This window comes from Gorilla gorilla, chromosome 7 (genome assembly GCF_029281585.2).
Source record: "Gorilla gorilla gorilla isolate KB3781 chromosome 7, NHGRI_mGorGor1-v2.1_pri, whole genome shotgun sequence".
In the NCBI taxonomy this organism is placed as follows: domain Eukaryota; kingdom Metazoa; phylum Chordata; class Mammalia; order Primates; family Hominidae; genus Gorilla; species Gorilla gorilla.
In genome coordinates this window covers 107,778,075-107,805,973 of record NC_073231.2, presented here as the reverse complement: position 1 = coordinate 107,805,973, position 27,899 = coordinate 107,778,075, and the positions used below count along the sequence as shown (strand labels likewise).

The 27,899-nt window shown below is 41.0% G+C and overlaps 1 protein-coding gene across 33 annotated transcripts in view; it reads left to right on the top strand.

Moving 5' to 3' along the window:
• The window catches only part of NCALD (neurocalcin delta), a 438,037-nt gene that overhangs the window by 153,456 nt on the left and 256,682 nt on the right, over nt 1-27,899 (top strand). The window contains exon 1 of one of the 33 annotated variants that reach the window (XM_055348155.2): nt 2,976-3,056. The exons of 31 other annotated variants lie outside the window; for them this stretch is intronic. The gene's annotated coding sequence lies outside the window, so the exon portion shown is untranslated. Of the gene's footprint in view, nt 1-2,975; nt 3,057-27,899 lie in introns of those variants that run through there. One more of the 33 variants, XM_019032589.4, reaches the window with a different exon arrangement.

Genomic DNA, 27,899 nt, shown 5'->3' with positions numbered 1-27,899 from the left:
TTGATTATGATACAAGTGCTCTTAATCACCATTTGCTTAACTAAAGGATAAAAGGTTCTGTTTAAATTAGCAAAGGGGAAAAAAGAGGTAAACATAGTTGGGATACATAAGTACAGTAATCATATTTTTTTAACTTGAAAAATCAGCCTGTGTAGTGTGACTGAGAAGCAGGCATATGCACTTCTCGGGGGTGGGCACAATATTTATATTCGGGTCACTGGTTGCTGTATGGACGAGGCACATCTACCTTAAAAAAGAAGCTGCTGAGAGGGGACAAGGGGCTTGTTGGGGAGGGGGCACTGAGGGCGGAGAGAAGGAAGAGGAGAGGAGACAAAGCCCCTGGGCTTGCTCATTTCCTGCTCTATTTACCGTGACTTACCTAGAGCTCTTTTAGCCTTTAAGTAATTGAAGACCATCTTAAGTATCAGGGCCTTCATGAAAGTAAGTAATATGCCCAGTGGCCCTATCTGAGCTAGGATAAAAATCTAAAAACTCTGAAAGGATCGCTGTGTGTGTCATAAAGGAGGAATCTGTCAACAAAATGGAAGGGCAGGTACCTGTCTGTGCTGGTGCCAGAGTCTGGTTGAGAGCTGTCTAAGGATTGCAGCCCCCAGAAATGCTCAGGGCAGAGTGGGTGCACCTGGAAGGATGGACGGTGGAGTTGTCCTTGAGTGTTCACAACTGTGTGGCCTTTAATGGGATGTCTGCTTGAAACAGAGTGAGAGCAGGAAGTGTCTAAGAGGCCAAGCCCCATGTTAATAACAAGTTTGCTGCTTGAACATTCAGCTAATTTGAAAATTAGTTCATTTTTAAATGCCTTTTAGCAATTTGAGTACTTAGAAAATTTCTTCGGGAAACTTAACAACAAAAATTCCAACAAAAATGTCCTAAGGGATGGAAAAAAAATCTCCCAATTCTCTTAGAATACTTTTAACTTTTCAGCAGAGGTATCCAAACATAGAGTGTGAATGTTGAATAAATATAGTTTAGGACAAAAATAGAAAATGGAGACTTGTTCTCCTAGTGCGAAAACACATGTAATAACCACAATATTTTTCTTTTTTTTTTTTTCACTGTAAAAAAAAATTCTGGGTAATGTTTCATGCTGGGCAAATGGTTATTTCTCCTTTCCATATTTTCATTACCTGCTGAGAGAGAGGTAATGAAAAGATGGAAAGGAGAAATAACCATTTTTCTTTGCCAAAGAACTCACATTTTTAATGTCTTTGTTTCTCTTTAAATTTAAATTTATATCAGGAGAAGATTCAGAAAAGATCATGGTGAGATGAAGTATCTCCACGTAAGCCTGCTATTTCCTAGGCATGGTCAGGGGCCCTCCCTAACTTCCTGGCACTGTCCCTGGCCCCCACTTCCTCTTTCCTCACTCCTGCCCCTTTGCCTTGGATGCTCTCATAGTGTCTGTGTTTCTCCTTCATAGCACTTACCACAGTAGTAATTTAAGAATAAACTTTGTGATTCATTTTTAAGTATTTCCCTTCTTTGCTAGACTGTAGTGTCCATGAGGGCAGGGGGGTAGACTGTTCACCTGGGTATACACTGGGTCTGACCAAGGGCCTGACACATAGTAGGAGCTTAGTTTATATTGCTGAATAATAGATAATGTTTATTCAATGACAGGCATTCTCCTAATGAAAGAATCAGCCTTTAAAATACTTGGCAAACCATAAAAAAAGCTTCAAATAAAATCTAAATCTATGTGTACAATTTATTTTGTATATTCCTTTGGGTATTTAAGCTATTGCATACATCAAATGCTACAACTAGCCTGGATATGAACATTGGAGTTTCCAAAAGTGTAAATTGAGGTCAAATAAATTATTTTATCTTTTCATCCCTGTGTGAGTGAGGGAAGGGGAGGGGAGTTTTGCTAAACTGAAGTTAGCACAGGGAGAGTAGGTCGTTATTAGTCGGGGGGTCCCCAATCCCAGGTCCCTTAGGAGAACATTCAAAGAGACATTGCTTGTGTACCAGCCAAGGTCACAACAGGAGGTGGCAGGTACTCTCAAATGGGTAATTTGAGGAGAATTTAACAAAGGGGTGACTTGTGAAAGTGAGGGCAGGGTTTATAGAAATCATTTAGAGATAGTGCAGCACCCAGGGCTAGCTACAGCTGAGAGCCTTTACTCCCTCTAGTCCTGAAGGGTAAGGCCTGGAGAGTTACCAGAACCCACAGAGAAGAGCTGTAAAGAGTTGGCCACTTAAAAGGAGCTGTGAAAAATGGCAATGGAGTATAGCAAACCCACGGCATCTTGGTGGGAGGAAGCTGGGGGAGTGCACACTTTTCTTCCACCTCCCAATCTCCTGCCAATGCCTTCTATGAGTACAACCCAACCAGCAGTCAAGACATAAGGGAACCATTGCTTTGGTCCATAAGGGTCAATTGTACAAGGCCCAGAGCAGGGTAGAATAGGTTGGAGAGTGAAGGTGAAATACAAAGAGAAGATATAAGGTAAAAAAGAAGATAGAAAACACAGCTTGCATACTCTCCACAGAAGCCCACCAGAGGAACAGAAAGCCTGGAAAGTGTGAAAATCCCATATTAAAATAGGGACATTTATGTGAGAGCTTTGGAAGGTGAACCTCTGCACTGTCCCAAGGAGGAGAAGTGATATTGCCAATGTCAAGTTGCTGCTCACTTGCAGCAGCTAACCTTAAATCGTAGAGGTCTCACAAATTCAGTCACCTGAACAAATGCTAGTAGTTGCAAGCACCTTGGTGTGTTGGGCACAGGAGCCTTACAAGGGTTATTTTTGGTGCCTCCATTTTCCAATAGAGCAAGGCTGTTTCTGTAGGCTTTTCTTAAGTACAGTGACACTCACAGTGAGGCCCCAGCAGTAGCACCTGGGAGCTGATTAGACGTGCAAATCCATGACCACACCCCAACCTTCTAAATCAGCATCTCCGGGGGTGGGGCTTAGAGAGCCATATTTCAACAGCTCTCCAGGTGATTGATTCCTATACACACTGAAGTTTGAGAAGCACTGCCTTTGCAGCTATGGCAAACTTCTGGGACACGAAGAAATAAACTTAAAGCTGTGAGTAAAACAGCCCTCACTGCACCAGTACACACAATTTTTTCTTACTCGGCGTATTTTCAAATAGTCCTGTAAAATAAGGAAATTGGATTAGAGAAGTGGTTTTCAAACAGAGTTTATTTGATCCCCTTAGAGCCAAAGGGGTCACTGGGCCAATTCACCCAACCAATGTAATGTTTATCTTTATAATATTTCATTTGTACATAAGGTTCTAAGACTTAAGAAGCATTGAAAAACCTCTGGTTGAGATGACCTAAGGTTTTGTCTTGCTCAAATGTTCTATGGTGTTTTGTATATGTGTCAATTGCGTTGATTCAGTATGTGTAGTAACTGTATTTAGTGCTTACATAGATGGGGCATATTTTGTTTCATTTCAAAATATTAGTACTGGCTTATGCCCAGAGGTGCTATTTTTCCATTTCCTGTCCTTTCTGGCATAACTAAGGTGTTTTCCCATAGATCTTTCTACCCTGAATGTATGTATAATTTCTAGAATAGCAGTTACCCCTTGTCGGCATGTTGTTAGTTATTTTAGTATCTTTTATTGCTGTTTTGAACACACACAAAAATTGCAGAAAGTATCATTGTATGTTTGCTTGTATCAGCTTATGTGTCAGAGCTAGTCATGTAAGCGTTTAGGCTATTATATATTTTTAAGGGAGCGGCTTCTGCAGGCAGGATCAAAGTTGTTCTGATCCCTGTTGTGTACTTGGCTTACATGACATCCCACATGCTTGAGCAAGTGCCTGTCCTTTCTGTGCTTGCATTTTCTTGTCAAAGGGCCATGATAATATACTGCCTCCCTATGTCACATGGGGTGGCTCCAGAATTTCCACGTAGAAGGGGGTTTGGGGCAGTAATCTTTTAGCTGGGGATGGAGAATGGGACAGGGACTTTTCATGAAGGTAAATTTGCAAAGGAAACACACAGCTTTTCTTAGTTTATATATCAAAGATCATAAAATTTAAAAAGTCTTCCAAATATGCTTTTATTTATATTAGGTTGGTGCAAAAGTAATTGCGGGTTTTGCCATTACTTTCAATGAAATGAAAATTGATAAAATGGGAAATTGGTAAAGTGGAAATTAATTATATCAAGGAATACTTTTAAATAAAATTTGGACTGGCTTTGGGGGAGGATTATTGAGGGCAGGGAGAGCTAAAGTTCTTGCCCCTGGCCACTTGTTAACATAGCTCTTGTGTGACCCTGGGATCTTGTGAAGATAATAAACTGATGAAAGAATGGAGCAAGTGCAAGACTAGAAGGATTATCAGGCTGGTAGCATTTATATTTCCTTAAGGGTCTTTAGAGAAGGAAAAGCATTTGATTCATCTTTATGTCTTTCCCCAGCTCTCAGCACCTGGTACAGTGCGTGACTCATAGTAGCTGTTCAATAAATACATGAAGTGCAGAAGAATTTGTAACTCAGATGTTACCTGGGGTTGCCTGATTCTTTGATATATAAAAAGGACTTGAACTCTATCCTAGGTGCTCTGCAACGTTAGAAGCTTGTGGTCTCATGGTCCACTCTTGCTCTGATTTCTGGTTGCTCCAGAACTCTTGGTCACACATCTGTCTCACCTGTGGCTCTTTCCCTCTGTGCTCTGTGTGAACCCACCACCAGCTTCTTCTCCTTGGTTTACCCCAAACAATTCTCATACAGGGCATTTGTGTGCAGTGGACATTCCTAGTTCTTTGTGGATACCAGTTGGGGGACAGTAGCACATAGTTTAGGGTTAAATATTAGTTTTCTTTTAAAAATTATCCTGGGGAATATGCACCTTTGATATGACATGATGAAAATGGCACTTTGCCTCTGAAGTCTATTTCATTCAAACCCCTAACCTCAATCTAAGTATAGAAAAACATCAGACAGCTTGCAACAGAGGGCCGTCCTATGATATGCCTTAGCAGGACTTTCCAAAACTCTCAAGGTCATCAAAAGCGAGGCAAGTCTGAGAAACAGTCACAGCTAAGAGGAGCCTATGGAGACATGATGATAAATGTAATGTGGTATCCTAGATGGGATCCTGGGATGGAAAAAGGATATTAAGTAAACACTAAGGAAATCTGAACAAAGTGTGGTCCTCTGTTCTCATACCTGGAACAGAAAATTTCTTTCTGCAAATTTTCCCCCTTGCTTTCCTTGTTAGAGTGCTGGCCCTGGCCTCCTGCCCCATCCATATCACTGCCCTTCTCTTCCTCATACCACTCCTGCTTTGGGGCAACTCTCAATATCCCCCATCCCCATTAATTTTTTCATGGAGCACTTTGGGGGCTCTTTGTTTCACCCTGGCTCATCCAATTCCTCTTAAAGTGACAACTGTCTCTTCCCACTGCAAGTGAACAAACTGTTTGTTGTGAGCTGATCCTCAGTCCAGATCCAGCTTACCCTATGCAGTTCTGGGGAACTCTGGGATCATACTCTTTCAGTGTGGCCTAGCTCAGGACAGCTGAATTGCACCAACTGGAGCATTGCCCATCAGGGAGAGAAGGGTTTACTCATCTTTCAAGGCTTTATCTCAATATTAACTATATGTTTTCCCCACGATGGACATTGAACTACTTCTAAACTATGTATTTAGGTTGGGAAAAAGTAACTTCCAATTCAGTGCCAGGCACTGAGGATACTCAAAAATGCCCTTAGTAATGAACCTTCTAGAAATAAGTCGAATTCAGTGAGTAGCAGATTTCATGGTAAGCTTTCAAACATCATTGTTCCTGCAGAAATTATCTTCAGGTTGAAAAGTGGGTTCTGAGCCATGTTATTCTCATCAAGGCCATCCTAACAAAAATAAAGGGAACAGAGGGAAAAAATAGTTACACTTTTCTGGAGTAGCAGATGGGTTATCTCAATCCCCACAACAACATATTAAAATAGCTATTTTTGTCCCAGTTAGAGACAAGGAAGCTGAGATGTGCATAGTGGCATAGCCTGTGAGTGGCCCATCCAGAGTCCAACTGTGCCTGACCACAAAGCCTGGGCTCTGTTCAAAGCCCTGTCTCCTCACTGATTTTCCAGAAGTCCTGGTGCCAATGTCATTGGAAGTACTTGATTTTTTTCCATGTTCTTGACTTGTGCCCTTACTTTTTGCCAGTGCTTTCTAGAGGTAGAAGTTTAAATTTGCATGTCAGTTTTCATCCTCATCAACATCCTCCTCCTCCTCACATACCTCTAGTGAATCTGTGGATTCCTGTGAGAGGTTTTGTGAGAATACATGGAAAGGCTGTTCAGGTCCAATTCTCTTCCAACCCAAGATGAATCTAAGAGCCCAACCTCCCAGCTGCAGAAGATGGCATGACTTTCTACAAGTCATTACATATTTTCTCATGTCTTTTCCAGATTTCTCATATGTGGCAGGCATAAGATGAAGGGAAAGGGGAGGATAACTGGGGTTAGGTGGGCAGCCAGGTAAATAAAAATAGAGTCAAGAGGCCAGGTCAGTGTTTCTGGGGTCTCAGGGTCTTTTATTAAGCCATTTCAGCCATCAACAGAAGGCATGACTTTGTGTTGATGCCCTCTGTGCAACCAGTTGGTACCACTTTGGACCATCACTGTATTAGTCCATTCTCACACAGCTATAAGGACATACCTGAGGCTGGGAAATTTATAAAGGAAAGAGGTTTAATTGACTCACAGTTCCACGTTGCCAGGGAGGCCTCAGGAAACTTCCAGTCATGGTGGAAGATGAGAGAGAAGCAAAGGTATGTCTTACATGGCAGCAGACAAGAGAGAGCAAATGAGCAAAGTGGGAAGAGCCCCTTATAAAACCATCAGATCTCATGAGAACTCACTATCATGAGAACAGAATGGGGGAAACTGCCCCCATGATCCAATCACCTCCCACCAGGTCCTGCCCTTGACACATGGGGATTATGGGGATTACAATTTGAGATGAGATTTGGGTTTGGACACAGAGCCAATCTATATCAACCACGTAACCTTTACTGTCTGAGGGAAGGAATGATGCTGCAGACAGGAGGAGTCAAGCTGAAGACCACGATACACACTGACATCTCGTGCTTCATATCTGTCTTAGTCCATTCTGTGTGGCTGTAACAGAGTATCTGAGGCTGGACAATTCATAAAGAAAAGAGGTTTAGTTAGCTCATGATTCTGATGTCTGGAAAGTCCCAGGGTATGGTTCCAGCATTTTTTTGGCTTCTGATGAGGGCCATGTGCTGCATCAAGACATGGCAGAAGCAGAAAGGCAGACGGGCATGTGCAAGGAGGCAAACACAGGGAGGGACCTCACTTTATAACAACTAATCCAGTCTTTCAAGAGTGAACTCCCTCCTGTAAGATGGCATTAATATACTCATAAGAGACCTGTCCCCATGACCCAAACACCTCCTATTAGGCCCTACCTTGCAACATTGCCACAACAATAATCAAATTTCAGCCTGAGTATTGGAGCAGAAAAACCATATTTAAACTGTGGCAACATCTTTAGAACACTTCAAGGGAATGATTTTTGGCATTGGGTGAGGGGGCAGATTTGAACAGCATTGTAGCAAACACAGTTGATGCAACTTAGTGGGTTTATGGGGGTTTTCTGAGTTCAAAAAATTCTGTTACAACAATGATAGAAGCAGAATTCTGTCATATGCTTTCCTAGGAGCAGCCTAGTTTCTGTTAAACCACATGTTAGGCTTTGAGCCCTGAAACTTAACAACTGTATAGAGTAATATACTGCTAGAAGATAGTTAGCCTGTACAGCCAAAACAATTTTTTGGAGTAGATAGAGCTTTTTGGGTTGGGGCCACAAAAATTCTACAAAAAGTTCAGACTCTTTTGATGGTAGAAATCTGCCTTCCAGGAGGGGGCAGGCAGTACCATTGATGGAAAATTTGCAAGGAAATATTTTGTTATTATAGCACTATTACAATGCAATAATACACAATGCAATTAAAAGATCATTATGGGTGAAAAGACGTTGGAAGAAAAAGTAGAAACCAGCAGAAGCAATGTAAATACATGAACAAAATCTCCATATTTCCTTATTAAAAAGTAAAAGGCATTAAAGAGGTTATTTGCTACATTCTAAGAATCTGGAGAGTAGAAACTGAAATAAGTAGGGACTTGGGCTAAGAAATGATCTGTGATAGCTAAGTTACTACAGAGATAAATCAGTGATTGGAAAGTTACAGGTAAGTTACTTAATGTTCATGGAGCGGCTTTTCCTCATCTTCTCCTTCTCTTCATTATTATTATTTGTAGTATTACTCTGAGAGCACTTTGAGGGTTGTACCTAAATGGCTAAGCTAAATGATGTATGCTCTATTATCTGTAAACACATGTGTGTGCACACACACACACACTTAGATTTATTTCTACTTTCTACGTTTTTCAGGCCTGAAATCAATCTAAGAGCTTGGGCCTATGTGGCCTGCAGAAGGCTGAAAGTTGTAAAGTATTAGGTCAAATCATATGAAATTATTTTTGTAAGTCAAAAACAGCCAAACATTAGTTATTTCATATGATTCAATATGGAAAATTCTAGATGTATCACAAAATGTAATGAAATGTCATCCATTATCTGGTAGTAGTTACCAAGATGAAGTTTCATGCTGGAAGAAATTAAAAAGCCCTTCTGAGGTGTGTCTTTTTTTGCCAGGCAGAAGCCACCCTGGGCTCTCATAGCCATTGGCCCTGTCTGAGAATCAGACGACCTCGGTTTTACTTATGTCTTCATTAAAAGATATGATAATTAACATAATACTCTCTCCCAAACTATGTGTTTTTTAGAGTTTCTTCTAGTCAAATGAAATAAATGTTGAAGGGCTTTGAAAAGCTAAAAATTATGTTGAAGTAACAGTATCATCATTACGAAGTGTGGGGGAATAGACTGAGGGCTGTTCAAAAACAGGAGAATGGAATCTTGAATAATTGAAACCCAATCAGATTTCTTGGTCAATTCTGAGTAGTGAATTCACCAGCTAATACAGGCAGGAGATTTCTCCCCTTAATGTGAGAATGGGCCTTCAGAGCTTGGCTTAGGTAAAAATGGAGACATCATTTGGATGGTACCGTATTTTTTTGAATTAAAAATAACTGTAGCTTTGTGCTGAGAACTGCAAGGAACAAATGGTTCTGTATGTCACCAGATTTAATGGAGACAGGTGGTGTGCTCGGCTCTGCCCTGGGGGCTTTCCTTACTTGCAGAGACTGCTTGTGTTGCCAAATTCCAAGGTGGTTTAAGGCTGAACCAATGAAAGCTCCAACCTGCTTCTCCTCCTGTGAATACAGTAGAATCCAATCACAATTCATTCAGGACTGTCTCAAGCAACTGGGGTCCTCAGAGATGCTTGGATTGCATTTTGCTAGCAAGTATTTTTCACTAGGCAATGGGGCTTCAGGCAGGCTCTTTCAGGATCACATTCACCAGTTTGCTCGGTATGCATTGTGGGGCTTTGCTGGGATTTTACTTGGAGGGGAAAAATTTATGATAGAATTTGAAGAACACAGTGTGAAGAAGGCATATGCTGTTTGGACCAGCATTTTTTTTTTTTACAGGAGAGTGATGTGGAGGGTTTTGGGGAGAGGGTGGCTAGATGACAGGCACAGGAAGTGGGGAAAGAAACTACAAGCCCTTTCCCTGTGCCAGGTACTGGGCCATAACAGTGCAGGCATTACAGCAAGCATTTTTCACAGCGTCCTGAGTCAGGAAGCATTGTGACCCGTCTTAGGGATAAAAAGACTCAGGTGTGACAGCAGAGCACTCTAGGCAGTACCTTGGTGTCAAACACTGACCTCAAAGAGATGAGTTTATGAGTTTTTGTTTACCATGGCTTAGTCCTAGATGATTAAACTCCAGCCTGGAAAATCTATTTGTCACAAAAATTATCTATTGATCTGCTTGTTTGATCCGGAAAAGTTGCTTTAAGGTACAAGGGGCTATATGAAATGGAAGTTAAATCTATTTTTTTTTTTCTTTTAAGAAAAACTGCCCTTTAAAGTTGGCCATTTATTTCCAGCTTTTGTGATTTCTTCACCTTGGAGCAAAACTTCTTTATTCTGGGAAGACCCACTTGAGTAGCCTCTTTTAGCTAAGTAGATATAAAGCCAATACCTACCTACTCCAGAGTTTGGGGCTTGGAGAAACCTGGAGGTCTGTAGATGGGTGACATTGGTCATAGGTTCTCCAAAACTTATTATTATACAAAGCTGAAAGTGATGGGCAGATTTGCTTAACACCTCTTAAGGGGCAACCCATCATATTCTGTTTCCCTTTGAGGCTCTGACTTGTTCTCACGGCTAGTGATCTGGGTGTCACAGTACACTGGGGTTGTCAGAGGGGAGGTTGCTGATGTTGAAACTCCTCTGGCTAACGTGCCTTGGCAGAGCATCTGGCATGAAATGACTGAGGGTGAGTGTGTGCGTGTGTGTGTGTGTGTGTGTGTGTGTGTGTGTGTGTGTGTGTCAATTTTAAGAGCTGTGTCAACAAGCTGCTCTGATGCTGGGAACGCAGGCCTACTCTGGGGTAGAGAGTCCAAGAGAGTGAGGCCGGGAGAGAAGAATCCTCACCCTCTGCTGCCTTGCTGGTGGCAGTGTGGGGCGTTGGTTCCCAGAACTCTTGGTGGCATTGATAACCCATTAGGCCTTGGGTTCTGAGACGCCTGCTAGTTGGCAGGCCCTGGCACTGGAAGTCTGTGTTCTGCTTTTAGCAGCAACACTGTAGTTGTCTCAGTGGCAGAGTATGGGACACTTAACCAATTGATTCAACTTTCTACCTCCTCTTCTGCAGAGACAGTAGCCACATCTGACTACTTGGATTGAATACAGGCCCCTAGGATTCGTGTCCCTTCCAAACAAGGGTTTCTCAGGAAGTAAGGCATCTTTACCAAAAGAGGAATTGATCTTGGAGTCATATTGTTTTTACATCAAAATGTGGTGAAGATGAACTTGTGTTCCCTAATAAAAGTCCTTGGATTTAAAACATTCATTTGAATTATTTGATGCTGTTTGCTTTCCTCATCTTAAGAGAAATGGAGTCCAGCACACTTCCTTGGCAACTTCCGTTGTGGTTTACAACACTGTTCATGAATCAACTGCTAAAATTTTCAGGCTTTAAGGGCATAGTAAGCACTATGTTATCACCAACAGATAGGTAAAAAATGAAAATAATTTGAATTTAGTTTGTTCCAAAAATTTTTGGCAGCTGTTTTGAAAGCTCTAGCTCTTTCCCTTCATCAAGCATTCCAACTGCTTTTTATCATAGACATGTTATGTACTGCTGAACACACACACGTATATATTCTAAAATTAGCATCATGAATATATATTATTTTATATCCTAATTTGTTCCCCATATAACATTATTTCATTATTATTTTTCAAAAACATGACTTTTAATGGGTGCATTCTCTTGTATAAATGCGCCATGGTTTAATTACGCAATGTTTTTGACACAATGGGTATTTCCATCTTCATCATTAAAAATAATGCTGTGATGAACATCCTTGCACCTGAATCTCTGTGATCTTCTCTGATTATTCTTTTAAGGTAGACTCCTGAATATGAAAGTTTTAGATTGGAGAGCAAGTTTAAGCTTCTTCATACCTATGTCAAAAAGGTCTAGATAAGAATGCTAAGTTTACCACACACTTTTTAAAAAAATTTTATTATTATTATACTTTCAGTTTTAGGGTACATGTGCACAATGTGCAGGTTTGTTACATATGTATACATGTGCCATGTTGGTGTGCCGCACCCATTAACTCGTCATTTAGCATTAGGTATATCTCCTAATGCTCTCCCTCCCCCCTCCCTCCACCCCACAACAGTCCCCAGTGTGTGATGTTCCCCTTCCTGTGTCCATGTGTTCTCATTGTTCCATTCCCACCTATGAGTGAGAACATGTGGTGTTTGGTTTTTTTGTCCTTGCGATAGTTTGCTGAGAATGATGGTTTCCAGCTTCATCCATGTCCCTACAAAGGATATGAACTCATCCTTTTTTATGGCTGCATAGTATTCCATTTAGCACACTTTCCAACATGTATTTTAACCTTTAAAAAAAGCTTTGCCAACTTGATTTGTAAAAAATGGGTAACTTTTCTCTTTCTCTTTTTTTTTGCTTTGATTGCCATTGAGTTAAATTATTTTATTTTACTGATACTTTGTATTTTGTGAAATATCTAATAATGTTCTTTTTTTCGTCAGAGTATTTTTTATTATTTCATTATTTGCAAGTGTTCTTTATATTTTAGGGATATTAGCTCTTCGTCATAATCATGGCAAGAATGTTCCTAAAACATTTATGTTGTTTATTAACATACAAAAGCTTTTATTTTCATCCAGTCAAACCTATCAATTTACCCTTTTTGATCTATTTCAATTTATTAAGTGACAAATAAATATGAGTAATGTGGGAATAACACAGCACAGCATTGCTATTCCTTACAAATTATTTAGGCAATAGAAAATCATTTCCAAAAATAAGTGTTTTTACTTTCAATCTGCTGTTGCTCTTTTCTTTTTTAAACATTTTTTAAAATTATACTTTAAGTTCTGGGATACATGTGCAGAACGTGCAGGTTTGTTACATAGGTATACGCATGCCATGGTGGTTTGCTGCACCCATCAACCCATTGTCTACATTAGGTATTTCTCCTAATGCTATCCCTCCCCTGGCCCCCCACCCCACAACAGGTCCTGGTGTGTGATGTTCCCCTCCCTGTGTCCATGTGTTCTCATTGTTCAACTCCCACTTATGAGTGAGAACATGCGGTGTTTGCTTTTCTGTCCTTGTGTTAGTTTGCTGAGAATGATGGTTTCCAGCATCATCCATGTCCCTGCAAAGGACATGAATTCATCCTTTTTTATGGCTGCATAGTATTCCATGGTATATACGTGCCACCTTTTCTTTATCCAGTCTGTCAATGATGGGCATTTGGGTTGGTTCCAAGTCTTTGCTATTGTGAACAGTGCTGCAGTAAACATACGTGTGCATGTGTCTTTACAGTAGTATGATTTATAATCCTTTGGATATATACCCAGTAATGGGATTGCTGGGTCAAATGGTATTTCTAGTTCTAGATCCTTGAGGAATCGCCACACTGTCTTCCACAATGGTTGAACTAATTTGTACTCCCACCAACAGTGTAAAAGTGTTCCTATTTCTCTACATCCTCTCCAGCATCTGTTGTTTATTGACTTTTTAATGATTGCCATTCTAACTGGTGTGATATGGTATCTCATTCAGGTTTTGATGTGCATTTCTCTAATGGCCAGTGATGATGAGCTTTTTTTTCATATGTTTGTTGGCTGCGTAAATGTCTTCTTTTGAGAAGTGTCTGTTCATATCCTTCGCCCACTTTCTTATGCTTGAGAGGAAGTGGGCATTCCTAACATGCTCCTTAAGAAGCCTTTTGGAGTCATTCTTCCTTTGGTGTTTCCCATTCTGTACCAAAACATTTTCTATTTTTATGAAATATGTGTGCTGCCATACCTATTTTCTGTGCGATATCATTCTTCTTTCAAAATCAGGCGAATCCTTGACTGTCCTTATGGATAATTTGGATTTCTGTACATGTTTAGACATTTAGACAGATGTTTAGACATTTTAATGTGGTATTTATGACAGAGATTGGCTCACTATTCACCAAACTTCTATCCTCTTCCTTCTGGTTACCTAGGTAAGTCTCTGGGTTATGGGAAATAAAATGACTGTATGAGCAGAAGTCATGTGCACCAATTCCAAATTTGGCCCAAACCACACGTTTCACCAGGTGCTGTCCTCATACTGTTTCCATGGTGGCTTTGGAAACCATGCAGTGAAGTTGGTGGAGCCACAAGATGGAAGGCTACTGGGACCCTGCATTGTCACCAATCAGAACCTTGCCTTTGAATCTATGCAAGGGAGAAATAAAAATTTCTATTGGATTACACCAATGACATCAGAGGGTTATTGGTTACAGAAACTGGCGTTACCTTAACTAATACTATATTCTTGTGGTCAAGTTAGAGAAACTTCAGATTTGTAATAGATATATGCAAAGAAAGTAGATTAATATAAGCTGATGTCAAAGTCGGGGGGTGTGTCTAGAGGCAAGCCATTGGGTTCTGTCCTTCTATTCATAGGTGAGAGGTGGTGAGCAGTCTGGAAACTTGAGAATAAGATGGTCGGAAGAGAGCCATGATCAATATTTTTGTATATTTCAAGATTTTTAAATGCGTGGCTTAAGAGAATATCATTACAACTAGTGACTGGAAATTAAAGAAAGGCATATTTTAGCTCATTACAAATAATTTAAAATAATAGGATCTACTGCCTTGGAAGGACATGAAGTTCCATTAAGTATAAGAGGCTGGTCATTTCCTGTCATGGATTTTTTTCAGTGGAAATAGAGGAGACCATTAAGATCCTTTCCGTATCAGTGAGACTGTGAACTACTGTACCACACTATTATCATGATTGACTTCTTAGTAATATCTTTCCAGGTGGTTTCTCTCTTCCTGAGATTGCAGGGCTGATAGGCTGTGTTTGTGATGCCCTCGTTTGAATTTACAGTAGCTTGTTGTGCCAATAAGGAACTTACCTTCTAGACCCACTGTTATTAGGTTTGTTTTTCAGTTGTAGGTATAAAAATTGGATATTTATTGGCTCATATAACAGAAAGCTCATAAGAAAAGCAAGTTTCAGGAAAAGGTAGATCCAGAAACTCGAATATATTATCAACACCCAGATTCTTTCCATTCTGTCATCTGCCATTTGCAGTGCCAGTTCTATCCGGCAGCAGTTCTGTCCCTCATTGTGGAAAGTGATGCCAGCAACAACTGGAGTCACATGCTTCCTTGGTCATGACTTCAAGAGTTGATAGGTTGCAGGAAACACAAGTGGGAAGTCTAGTGCCATGTTAAGGAGATCTAGACAATGAAGTGGAATAAGTGGGGTGCAATGAGATGAGAGGAAGTCAAAAAAACAGGAAAAGGAGGTTGGATATGTGTGCTCAGTAATTAATAGTTTCTTAGGTTCTGGAGCAGAGGTATGGCATAATGAAAATCATGTTTAGAAGGTCTAACTTGGTGTCATTTCATTTCGAAGAGGCTTTAGTGAAAAGTGGCCATGACTTGAAAAGAGGTTTCCTTTTTGAGGGTATTTTAGTGATGTCGTAGAGTAGTTCATAAGAGTTTATAAAAGCCAATTGTTAAATTTTCAGGAATTTTGTATGCCAGCTATTAAACTGTTGGCAGCCTGAAATGGACTGTGAAGAAGTATTTACACCATGGAAATTGGCAAAAGGTATGAATCAGGGCTCTTCCCCTTCATAAAGCCAATTTACTACTACATCACAGGTATTTGGCAATACATCTTTTTGTTTTGTTTTTTTTTGTTTGTTTTTAACCTGCCCCAGGATTATGAGAAATCCTAGTAAATAGAAAAAATAAATTATAAGCCCAAAATAATATCACAAAACCCCCCATGGGGTCAATTATAAGTTATTGCTCTATGAGAAACAAACCTAATAATCTATTCTCCTTTATTCCAAATTAATATGGACTAAGTTTATTTATTTCAAATGTCTCAAAGGCTTAACTCTAACTTAGTGCTTCTCAAACTTTAGTGTGCATGTTAATTACCTGGGGATCCTATAAATGCAGATTCTGATTTAATAAATCTGAAGAGTTGTCTGAGATTTTGCATATCCAGCAAGATCCCAGGTGATGCCATTGCTACTGGTCTAGGGACTTTGAATAGCAAGGATCCAAACCTCTTTCAGCCACTGAATTTGTAATCTGTTGCAGGAGAAAAGGGTAAAGGAAGCAGGCTGTTGGAAGCATTAAAACTAATTTGACTGAAGCTAGGTGCTGCATAGGCCAGCAGCCAGATTGGCTTGAATGGCTTTAGCAAATCAAGAAATGAAAGCAAGCTGAATGGAAGAGATGTTTATCCTTCTTGTGTGTTTGTTTCTGTTGTAGGTAGATCATATGTTTTATTGGACTATCAAGGTAACAAGATGAATTACAGACTCCCAACTGGAGTTTGGCAGACTGTGCCATGACACAGCTTTGTCTGTAAGACACATTGCATTGTTTTCAAACTTGTCACCCAGGAGTCATTTTTCGAGGGTGAATTATTGCCAAGTCACTGAGTTTGGTGTCACTGAGGAGATTATTATGGGTTTTTGAGTGGTTAAGTATGGACTTCTGCATTTTTTTTTTTAAAATAACAAAATGAATAAGCCACAGTTTGGTCCTTTGCTTTAATAGTGTTTTTAGGAACTCTCTCTTTTGAGATAAACTGATGTCTCTTGGACTGTAGATTTTCATCTAGGGTTTTGAAATTTCACTAAATATATCTGGGTGAAATGCCAGATTTTACTGCTTTTTCTGAGGTTTCTCTGGATTCTGTTTTGATAAATATTTCACTGTGGCCCAAGCCAAATGACTGTAAAGCTAAAGCCAGCCTCTGTTTTTTCTTTGGAAATTAGAGTAGGGGAGAGAGTTGAGGTAGAGTGGAAATGCAGGGACCCTGTAGAGTTGGCTAGAATGTCCTTTGTAAATTTGAATTAAAAGTATAGTTAGCATGCTAGACACAGTGGCTTACACCTATAATCCCAGCTACTTGGGAGGCTGAGCCAGGAAGATATCTGGAGGTCAGGACTTCAAGACCAGCCTGGACAACATAGTGAGATCCTGTCAATAAAGAATAAAATATAGATAGCAAATGGACACCGGATCCAAAATACCCCAGCAGTACCACAGTCAGCCTTTCAGAGATGCTGCTTAGGCAACAGTAGTTCAGTTTTTTTTACCAACAAAGGACTAATTTATCATTGGACAGGACTGGAAACTTTGACCATGAGATAGAAAAAAACGATTGAACTTGAATCCTGGAAGAGACCTGAGAAATACTCAAATTTACATTGCAGGATTTATAGATGGGGAAACTAAAGCTTAGAGAATTTTATGGCTTGCCCAAAGTTAACCTGCTTGCTGGAAACAGAGCCAAGGCTAGAATTCAGTTTCCCTGATATTTTTTATTATACCACAGTGTTATTGACTTATTATTTACCAGATTCTGTGCTAAATATTTTACTTATATTATCTCATTTGATTCTCATCAAACCATCTGTAATAGCTACCATTCATTTATTCATTTATGCCATACATATTTATTACACATCTACCATGTGCCAGCCACTGTCCTAGGTACTAGGGATACAATCAGCATTACAGCACTCATATTCTTTCTAATGAGAACAGTAGACAATGATTAAATAAGCCAAAATGTGATCCTTTAGATAGTGATGAGTGCTATGGTGAAAAATGAAACAGGCTGTTATGATGATGGTGGGTGCCTGAAGAGTAAGAGAATGGCTTCAAATTAAGGAGGTGACATTTGGGTAGAGACCTAACTGACAAGAAGAGTATCTCAGGCAGAAGAAACAGCAAATGCAAAGCCCCACGGAGGGAAGGAGCCTGGTGTATTCAAAGAATAGAAATCAATCAGAGTGATCAGACTACATCGGTGAGGGTAAAAGTGAAATAAAGGGTCCTCAAAACCAAGGCAAATTGCTAAGGGAGTGGAAAGCCTATGGAGGGTTTTGAAAGCAAAGGAGCAAAATGATCCAATTCATGGTTATTATTGTTCTTTTTCTATCACTTCCTCATTTTACAAGTGAGAAGTCCAGGTTTACAGAGGTTCTGTGACTTGCCTAAGGTCATCCAGCTGCTAAGTGGCACAGGTGTCACCAGATCTGATTCAAATAACTCCAAATCCCATGCTGAGTTGTTTCCATTTTTTCCGATACCAGTTTTCTCCTCCTCTAGCCACACTATTCCTACTTGTAAAACAGTAATGCCATCATGTTAAATGAAATTTTTTGATTTGAAGTTTTTGATACAATTATTTTTTCCTGAAAAATGGGTCGGGGGCAGTGTGTTTCACTGCATTCTACTCCATTCTTCACTGCATCCTACTCTACCGAAGGAACTTATTTTTTTCCTGGGTAAGTTCTGATGTTTAAAAGTCCTCTAGCAGCTACTTCAATGAGTTTTTTGTCTGATTGGTGCTGCCATTATCTTTTGGACACTGGCCAAATGCACCAGAATGGTATGGTGGGCTCTGGTGCATCTCAGAAAATGTATAGAAAATAGAAACCAATAATGCGGGAGCTCTTTAGTGTCCTTTCCTGTGAGCCTGAAAGAATTAGCAAATGGCATCATCTGAAGGCAGGCTCAGTCCTCTTCTGTCCTTCTGGACCATGTTAGCCCAAAAGCCATTAGATAGGGCTGAAGAAGGTAGGTGTTCACTCAGCCTAGGTATTGTGGAATAGGAGAGGGATGCTTTGGTGGTTCAGGAAGGACGTTGGAGCCCAAGTGGGATGAAGAGGTGTCTGTACAATCCTAAGGTATTGAAGCCTGAGGGGGTGAAAAGGTGTCTGCAGTAGGGAGGGTGGGCGGGCATCAGCAGCAGTGAGCCATCGCTATGAGCACACCTAGTGCCCAGATGTTGGTTCCTAAATACCATTTTCCACTAAAAGAAACTAGTGATCTTTAGAGAAATTACAGATTTCAGAACTAGGGCAGGCAAAGTACAAGTTGAGCCTGCAACAACATGTTGTGCCAAAAAGTAAGCCTCAGAGAATGATGGGGATGTTTCTGTAGGACCTAGTAGCCTGCTGGATGGACCTCCCACTGGCTAAATCTGGAATAATCTGAATATCAAGAAGAGTGATAACAGATTATAACTCAGTGAATGAGACAGGAATCTGAGTTCACATTAATATAAATAAACAAATAACTGGAAAGTTTTTTGAGGACTGTGATATTTATGCAGCTCAAAGTACCTTCTTATGAAATACCTACATATTACAAAAGAAAAATGAGTAATTTACTCTGGTGTGTCTGCCAGGTTTCTCCAGCTAACATCACCTTGAATGAAACAAATTGAAATTTTGTGCCACCTGCAAAGTCCAGATAGAAGAACACAGCATCACTTCTGGGATGTTACCACCAAAGATGCATAACTTGAACCTAATTGTGAGAATACATCAGAAAAACTCAAATTGAGGGCCATTAAAAAAAATAACTAGCCTGTAATCTTCAAAAATGCCAAGTTCATGAACGTCAAGGTCAAGAATCTGTTGCAGATTGAAGGAAGATAAATAGCCATGACAATTCAATGCAACCAGTGACTCAGAACTGCCTCCTTTTGCTAGAAAAGACATTGTTAGGACTAGTGGATGAACATAAATGGGGTCTGAGGATGAGATAGTAGTATTGCTTCAGTATTTTGTTTCACAATTTTGATGTTCATATTGTGGTTACAGGATTACTACAGTAAAGCATTTATGGAATGATAAGGAAAAATACCAGCAACTTACTTTCAAATGGCTCAAATGTGCTGTTTCTGCAACTTTTCTGTATATTTGGAATTGTTTTCAAATAATACATTTAAAATATAAAATAAAAGTGGGCTAGGAGTTCAAGGAATTAGCATCATTCGTATACTGTCCAGTTGTATTTATACTGAAACCTTGTGAAGCATGCTAGCTCTGAAACCAGGTATCCAGGTTCAAATCCTATTTCTGAGTGTCGTTGGGTGAGTTATTTAGCCTCCTTGTCCTCAGTTTTCTCTTCTGCTAGAGCAGTTGAGGGATAATGACCCATTTTTTAGGATTGATAGGAGATTTTAGTGAGACAATCACACAAAGACCCTAGAACAGGTTCTGGCATATGGCAAACAGTCAACATCTCTTAGATATTGTTCTTATTATTTCGTAAGCAGGTAAAACATCTATGTAATGTAGCCCCCTCAGTCCTTTAATAACACAGCTCCCTTGAACGAACTCCAAGAAGTTTTCTCCTTGGGCTCAATTCCTCCCTACATCAGTGATATAATAACGAAGCTTCAGTTTATGTGACCAATTATGCTGTATGAGTAAATTCCTACAAGCGTTATGAGATTAAGGTAACAGGGTTAAAGATTTTCCTAAAAGCTCTTAGGAAGCCTGTTGGTCCATCCTTGGCCAACTAGATGTAATTGTGTGATTTGACCAGACAAAAACATGTTGATTACAAGTGCCCACAGCCAAGACTATGGAGACCCAAAAGTTAATTTCTCTGAATTTAGAATTGCTCATTATAATTCCATTTCTAGAACTCGAAAGGACCTCAGTGATTACTTGTTCTACCCTCTCATTTTATTGGTGAGAGGACTGAGACCCTGCGTGGTGAAGGATGACCCAGGTGGGATCATACCACCAGAGTTTGAACCCTGAGCTACGCTGACACAGAAGTAAAATAGTTTGGGCGATGCTGAGGTCCAATAGAAAAAGTGTTTCTGAAGGAGAAGTGCACATCTTTTTATGGTGGTGGTAGGAATTTACTAGTTTCCAAGTAAGGGACCTCTGCTGTGGGGTACCTCTATCTATGACGCCCCAACCTGGGGGCTCCATTCCAACAGCCTGGTAGGGTCTCAGCTCTGAAATCTCCCAGTTTTTCTTAGGAGATCTGCATCACATGTCTCACACCATAGACAAAGCACTGTCTCATCTTTTACTTGCCATCCTTGTGTTCCTTCAGGCTCTTATTTAACCAGACAAGGTGTCAGGCCTTAGCGTTGGACTCCTGACTGATCTCTTCTGATTCAACGGTTGAGCCAGATTCCTCAAGTGCTCTGTTCACTTTGTGTCCCTTTCATATTTTAGGAGACTCCAACTATTTTTGGTAGGAAAACAAATATCCTCCAGGCTGCCAGTGAGTTTTCCAAGACACATCCTGATTCATTATACAGCCACCAAGATACAAAGCCCTAAAAATAGGGAACTTGCTTAAATCTTTCATTTGGCATCAGGATGCTAAGTTCATGTTAACTGCAGTCAGTATTTTAGACTGATTTCATTTGATTTCCTGGGTATTATGCTCTTTGGCTGCGGAGGGCAACTTCTTGTTTATCTTCATCTCTGCTTGGCTTCAGATTAAGGCTTTGTACTAAAAAAAAAAAAACAAAAAACCCAACTTTTTACTACCCATCTGTTTAATAATTATTTTCTTTTTTCCTTTTTTAAGCTTACTTGTTATGCTAACATTACTCTGTCTAAATAGAATGTTTATAATTGATTGCATTGCTCATTTTTAAAGTTTTTCCCTTTTTGTTTAATTAGAATTTATGGTACGCCAGAACTAGATCCCTCTCAACAAAGCAAGAATCAAAATTACTTTCAAGCATCCCAGTGGGTTAATGACAGGGTCTGAATTTATCTCTGAGCTCCATTAAGGAAGAAACCTTTCCTGTTTTCATTTATTTCTTTGGGAGGGGGGATTAAAATTTCATTTAAATATGGCATTTTCAGAATTTAACTTGTCCCTAATTGGTATCTCTATATTTTATTAAATTGTAAACTTCGGGTAGAATGCATTTTGAGAATGAAAGTGAAGTGCAACCATTACATGATTGTATACTTCCAGCTGGGCACAATGGTGTGGGCTAGATAAAAGGGATTTCAGCCTTATGAAGGGTGTTCTTTTTTCAATCATTTTTCTTACTCAGTTTTGTGAGGTTATGTAGGGGACTTTTACCTTGTTGTACATATAATTTCTTGACTGTCATCCAAGTAGGCATTATTTAATGCTCCATAGTAGATAGTCTCTCTCTCTGTGTGTCTGTCTCTCTCTCTCTCTGTGTCTGTCTCTCTCTCTCTCCACCTCCCTCTCCCTATCCCTCTTTCTCTCTCCCCTAACTGCTTCCTTCCTCAGAATATATGTAGATACATACGTGTACCTATATTGCTATAAAATTTCAAAGCACTTGCCTTCGGTGTGTGTTTGCAGTAGCATTTGTGGCTTAGAGACAGTTGAGGATTAGTGATTACTGTGACTTGGATAGTCTCACTCTGATTAGGTGTCTCTTTCTGCCGGCTGTGTTTGGGTAAACTTGGAGAAATTGGTTTGAGTTGATTCATTTAAACATAGTCATTGGCCTCACATTCTAAAACATGTTACCTTTCCATGCTTGGCATGTAACCAGCCTGAGATTTTCTTGTGTTTTGGCTGCAGAAGATAGGAAAACCATGATTCAGATTCAGTGCTGGCCAAATGAAGTCTCTTTGGGGGTGGATAAGCAATGTTCCTTTAACATCCATGATTTATTCATCATATCAATCATGAGAGTATGGGGTTACTTTAAATTATAATTTCAAACTTATAGAAAAACGTCAAGAATAGTACAAATATTTATTCTAATTCCCTTACCTAGATTCTCCTATGGGTTCACATTTTGCTTGTTTACTTTCCATCATTTTCTGTTTCTTTCTTTCTCTGTACATTTTTTTCTAAACTACTGGAAAGTAACTTGAAGATACCACATCCCATTACCCTTAAATACCTGAGTGTGTATTCCTAAGATTGAGCATATTCCTTTCATAACCACATTACCATGATCAATATTAGGAAATTAGATACTACAATACTAGTATCTAAGCTACAGTCTATATATAAATTTTGTCAATTGTCTCAATATCTTCTGTAACTATTTTTAAGATCAATTATGTTTGAAAACACTGAGTTTTGATTTTGCTACCTCTGTGTTTAGCCATTTCTCCCCTCCTTATTGTATTTAATTAAACTGAAAATAGATTAAGAATTATCTTGTTTCTAAAGTACTAATTTATGTTTTACTGGAAACTTTTATAAATATGTGAGCCCAGGTCACTTAAGGGCAGAGTCTGTTATGTTAAACACTGTATTTCCTAGAGTCCTTAACTTACTGCCTGTTTTTGCAAAATGAGCAAATGGGTAAGAGTCACGTTTTAGACCCCAGATGTCTCAGCTTCCTAATTATTAATGATCTGTGACTTTTATTTTTTCAGAAGAGTCATGTCCTTGGGCTTCAGCTTTTGCCTTGTTCTAGGCTCCAAGATAGGCCCAGTAAGTCTACTTTTTAGTGAGATTTTATATATTCACATTTGCCCTCTCTACGAAAGAGAATGGTTAGTGGACTGTCTGGAAGGCACTTCCCTTTTGTTTCCCTAGGGCCAACGTCCTCCCCCCTTCTAAAATGTAAAACTAGGTCTAGGGACTTATTGTTCTATCCCTATATTCTCATTTAATTAAGACTGTGAGGCATTTGGCGATACTTTCTCTTTAAGCTTCTTCTTCACTCTCGCCTTATTCATTGCTTCTGCCATTTATTCACTTGGCAAGACAGCAGTGATCTGAAGAGGAGAGTGGCGGCTATGGGATGGAGGAAAGATCTCTGGGTTCTGAGTGACATGAACTAAGCCAAATCCTGGCTCTCTAATAGGCTGTTTGTGTGCCAAAATGGGTCAGAGCTCCATATTGCAGATAAATAACTGAGGCTCAGAGAGGATCAAGGACTTGGGGGAAGCCATAGATCGTCTATCACAGAGGCAAGACTCCTCGTCCCAGCTCTGCAATACTTTTTCATGAAAATATTATGATTCTAGAATCATGCATGGCATTTATGATGATGATAATGATGATTCTTATTTCTATATTATCTTTAGCATAAGTTATAGTCTACTAGTCTATTTACACTGCCAGGAATGGCGAGTCAGTTTTGTCTCGAGTGCTAAGTGGATCACTTTGTAGGGCCTGCCTGGAGTGCTGTGGAAAGAGAACTCTGGCCTCAATTCTCTCTTCTCCTCCCTTTGTCCTCTCCTCTCTCTCCTCTTTTGCCCTCATGTCCAAATTGCTCTTGTTTGTTATTGCAGAACAATGCAGTCATCCTTTCGATTGAAAGAGGATGACAATTGTTTCCCCCATGGTAAGAGTATTTTTCTCTGGTTAGAGGTAGAGAGAATGAATGAGGGAGAGGGGAGAAGTATGAGAGGTGGGTTCAGAAGGGAAAGAAAAGCAGAAAGCAGGAAGCCAGGAGAGGTCAGGGGAAATGAGGAGGGCCTCGGGCTCAGGGCTGGGAATATTTCTGCTTTCCATGTGGCATGACCCATCTGGGCAAGGGAGAAGGGGTCACTCACCGAGGAACTTTCAAAGGAGAAAAACGTTCTGGCCTGAACAAAGTCCTGTCATATTCTACTGATGTCCAAGTCACCATCATGAGTTGCCATCCAAAATATGGATGAGTAAGAGACAGGCTTGCTCCTGAGGTCCCTAGGTGCTGAGGCTCCTTCTGCCATAGGACGGCCCATACCCTGGAATGCACATCAAATGCAGCTCCCACAGTACTTGCTATGAGTGTCTGCCATGTCGGCTGGATGCTAAGCCCTTAGAAGGCCAGGACTGTGTCTCTCTTTCTCACCATGGTGTCTACAGACTCTGTGAGAGTTGCAGTGCAATTCTGTTGCTGACTACCTGGAGTTAGGTCAAGGGCTGTGCCCTCTACAAGACTTCTCTTATTTCAGACACTAGCCACAAGCTCTGGGATTGATGGGGGCTTTCCATCAGCTCCCAAAGCCCACAGGCCACCTGCACCTGGCTACAAATTTGGGAATTCCCATTACCCCCTCAGTTTTGATAATTTACTGCATTCAATAAAGGTGACGCAGTCACAATTCTGTATGACAGAGATGGCTGTGCCCTCTAAAATCCACATGATCATCTTATAATAGCACCTTGGCCTAAGTTACTCTCCTTCCGTCTCACTGAATGCAGTGTGCGTTTATCAAGTGCCTGTCATGAGCAAGGCTCTGGCTGAGCCCTGGTTCTCTTTAAACTGTTTTATTGCAGGACCCCCTTGAGATCTCTGATCCTTCATTTTAAACCCTGGCCCTTGCAGGAAGATTTCCTTGGATCTTGGAAAGGGCAGTTTGATAATTGCTTGTCATCTTTGTTTTACACACCATTTAGTGCAAGGTAGATTTTTGCCCAACTCTTAACGTCTCTCCAGATTAGAGGCAAGAGAGCTATTACAAAGATGATTGGCATAAGGTCAGGTCCTAACAGCCATCAGCTGACCCTCGGTTCACATCATGAAGACCTCTGAGGGACTGTGGCAACTTTGTGCCTCCTACAATATTCTTTAAGTTGGGAAGCACCAGCAATGAGAGACTCTTAGGTTGAGGAGCCACCATCAGCAGCGGCTAGTCTTCATCTGGTGACAGATGAAATGGGTGACAGGGGGTGAGCCACTGCCCCATCTGCCCCAGGTTGGAAGAGCTGCTGTCATTCTCCCAAATGTGAATGTGATTGTCCTGACAGCTACTCCACTCTGTGAGAGACTGGAGTCTTGGGCCAGCGCCAGAAGCATTCCTGTGAGAAATCTGGGCTTGTTACCAGAGATCTAGGATGTGCAGCCACCCAAACTCCTCAAAACCCGTGGGGATGAAGGAAAGGAGGGAGATAGAAGGAAACACTGGGAAACAGAAAGTGTTACTTCTTTTTAAAAAAAAAAAAAAAAAAAAAAGTCTTGCTATTGCCTCTGACAGCCAGCTCTGTCAGTTGCATTTGTGGCCGCACAGGCAGTTGGCAAGCCGGGCAGAGAACTCTGCTCTCATCTTCACAAGCTGCGGATCTGCTGTGCTCCCTTAGCACCCTGGAAAAAATTAGTCCCAGGGAACCATGCAGTGCCATCCACACTTAAGGGCCTCTCATCATCAGGACATTCAAATCTTTCCCACTGTGTTTCTATCTTTCTCCTCAGCTGGGGTGTGTTAGGTGTGAAATTTGCCTTCAGGCCCTGTGGGCTTTGGGAGCTGATGGAAAGCCCCATCAAGAGCCTGCTGACAACACAGGTGCTCTCAGCTGTGACCAGAGATGAGCAGGGGACAACAGGCCTGGGGGTGTCAACACTGGAAATGATTCTCCCAGGAGGGCTGAGATGTGTCTGATGGGTATTGCCTACATGGCTTCGCCTAGTGCCTGCAGCCCCTAAAACCAGGGGTAAGAGGAAGTGGGGTTCTGCCAGCCAAGGATGGATGGCAGATGAGGCCACAGGAAGAGGAGGTGCTGGAATCAGGAAGAGATGTCAGAGCTTGGCGGAGAAGAGGCAGTTTGTAAGGCTGGTAGATTTCAGCGGGGTCTGGTGTGAGAGGGAGCCAAGGAAGAAGATGGGAGTGGTCAGTTGTTTCATGGGACAGACTCGGAGTCCTGTACTTGCATTCTTTGCATGGACAAGACCCAGCACTCTCAGTTCCCTTAGGAACAGAGGACAAGGAGGGCAGCTCTCTGGGGCTTCCTACCAGATACACTCAGCAGTCGGTTCCCACTTGCCCTCCTGCCCGGCATCTTCCAGAGATTCCAAGAGGAGCTTGGGTCTAACACTGCCCTAGGAAGAACTTGCTCTTTTTTTGTTGACATGATAAAACAGTTATCAGAGAAATAAGGTGTTTAAACAATACTTTAGCCAGATGACCCCTTCCTCTCTCTCACTTAGTCCAGGCATGGCTGTGCCTTGACTGACATTGGACTCCATGCTCTGGAGAGGACTGGGGCTCAGCATGGAGGGTGCTGGCCACTTGGTCCTACCTGTGGATGCCTGAGGGACAGTCTGAAGCAGGACAAACAGACCACAGAAGTTCTCAGGCATCTCTGTAGCTTGAGAATCAGGATGGATATCCATCGTGGAAACTTATTGCTGAACGAGACCCAGGAAACTGAAGTAAGGGGGTTAAATGACTTAAGACCATTTATTTATTTGTTCAAGAAACATTTGCTGAGTACCAGGCACTGGGAGGAATGTTAAAATATGATACATGAAGTGTTTTAGGAATCGCCTGCTCCAGAAGGCTCCAGTCATGACTGATGGCAGGCACGGGGCCTCATCAAACCCAGGTGCCTCCAAATCAAGCCCCATCTGAGGCAGAGTTGAGCGGGGAGTCTGCGCTCAGCTTTAGTCCAGCCTCTGGTATGCTCCCTCCCTGACGTTTGTGGAGCATGGCCTCTTCTCTAAATTCTTCCGTCTTTGCCAGCTCCTCACTGTCTTCACTCTAAGATTGCTGAAGGTGCTCCAGTTGCCTCCATCAGCATGCTGCCTGTACACCTCCCTGCTCAAGTCTTTGAGTTCATTAGGTATATTTTCAATCTTCCAAGTTACTGTAGGTAACAATTATACCAAACGTTTTGCCATTAAAAAACATGGGGTACCATTTTTCTAGCCTCCTATAATATTGTCCTCATCGTTTTTTCTAGCCTCTGAAAACATATATATTGCAACAGGTTGTAGTTATAATATATTGCTACCTGTGACCTATTCCCAAAACCGAGACCAACATTGGAAATGATTCTCGCAGAAGGAGGGCTGGCTGAGACGTGTCTGGTTGGCATTGCCTGCATGGCTTTGTCTAGCACCTGAGGCCTCCAAAACCAAAGGGTAAGAGGAAGTTGGGTATCTAGAAGTGGAATGCTGCTATAATAAAAACTACACACTGTAGTGTTTAGTACTTCTAGGTACCTATTGCCATCTGAGTCAACTCTGCTGTGGAACAGATAACCTCAAAATATAAGTGACCTGTTAACAGCTACAAGAGCTGGTTTCTAGCTTATGGGACTGCAGGTCGTCTGAGCTTGGTTGGGCTTGGATTCAGGCTGTGGGCTTAGATCAGGTCTGTTCCATGTGGCTTATTCTTCTTGGACCAACAGGCTACTCAGGAATTCTCTTCTAGTGCAGTGTCAGACCTTCAATAGGAACAAGTGGAGGGACACAATGTCTTTTATAGCCCAAGCTCAGGCTTTGTTCACTGTACTCTGCCCACATTCCACGGGCCAAGGAAGTCTCTTAGCCAAGCATAACCTCACTGAGGCACAGATATACATTCCGCTTTTAGTGGGAGTGACTACAAAATCACACAGCAGAGGGAGGGCTGACAAAATGGAAAGATAATGCAATCTATTATACTGCTGCATAGGAAGGCTCTCTGAGGGTCTGATGGTCTCTTAAGAAGACATCCAATGAATCTTCTTGCTTTTGGTCCCAACAA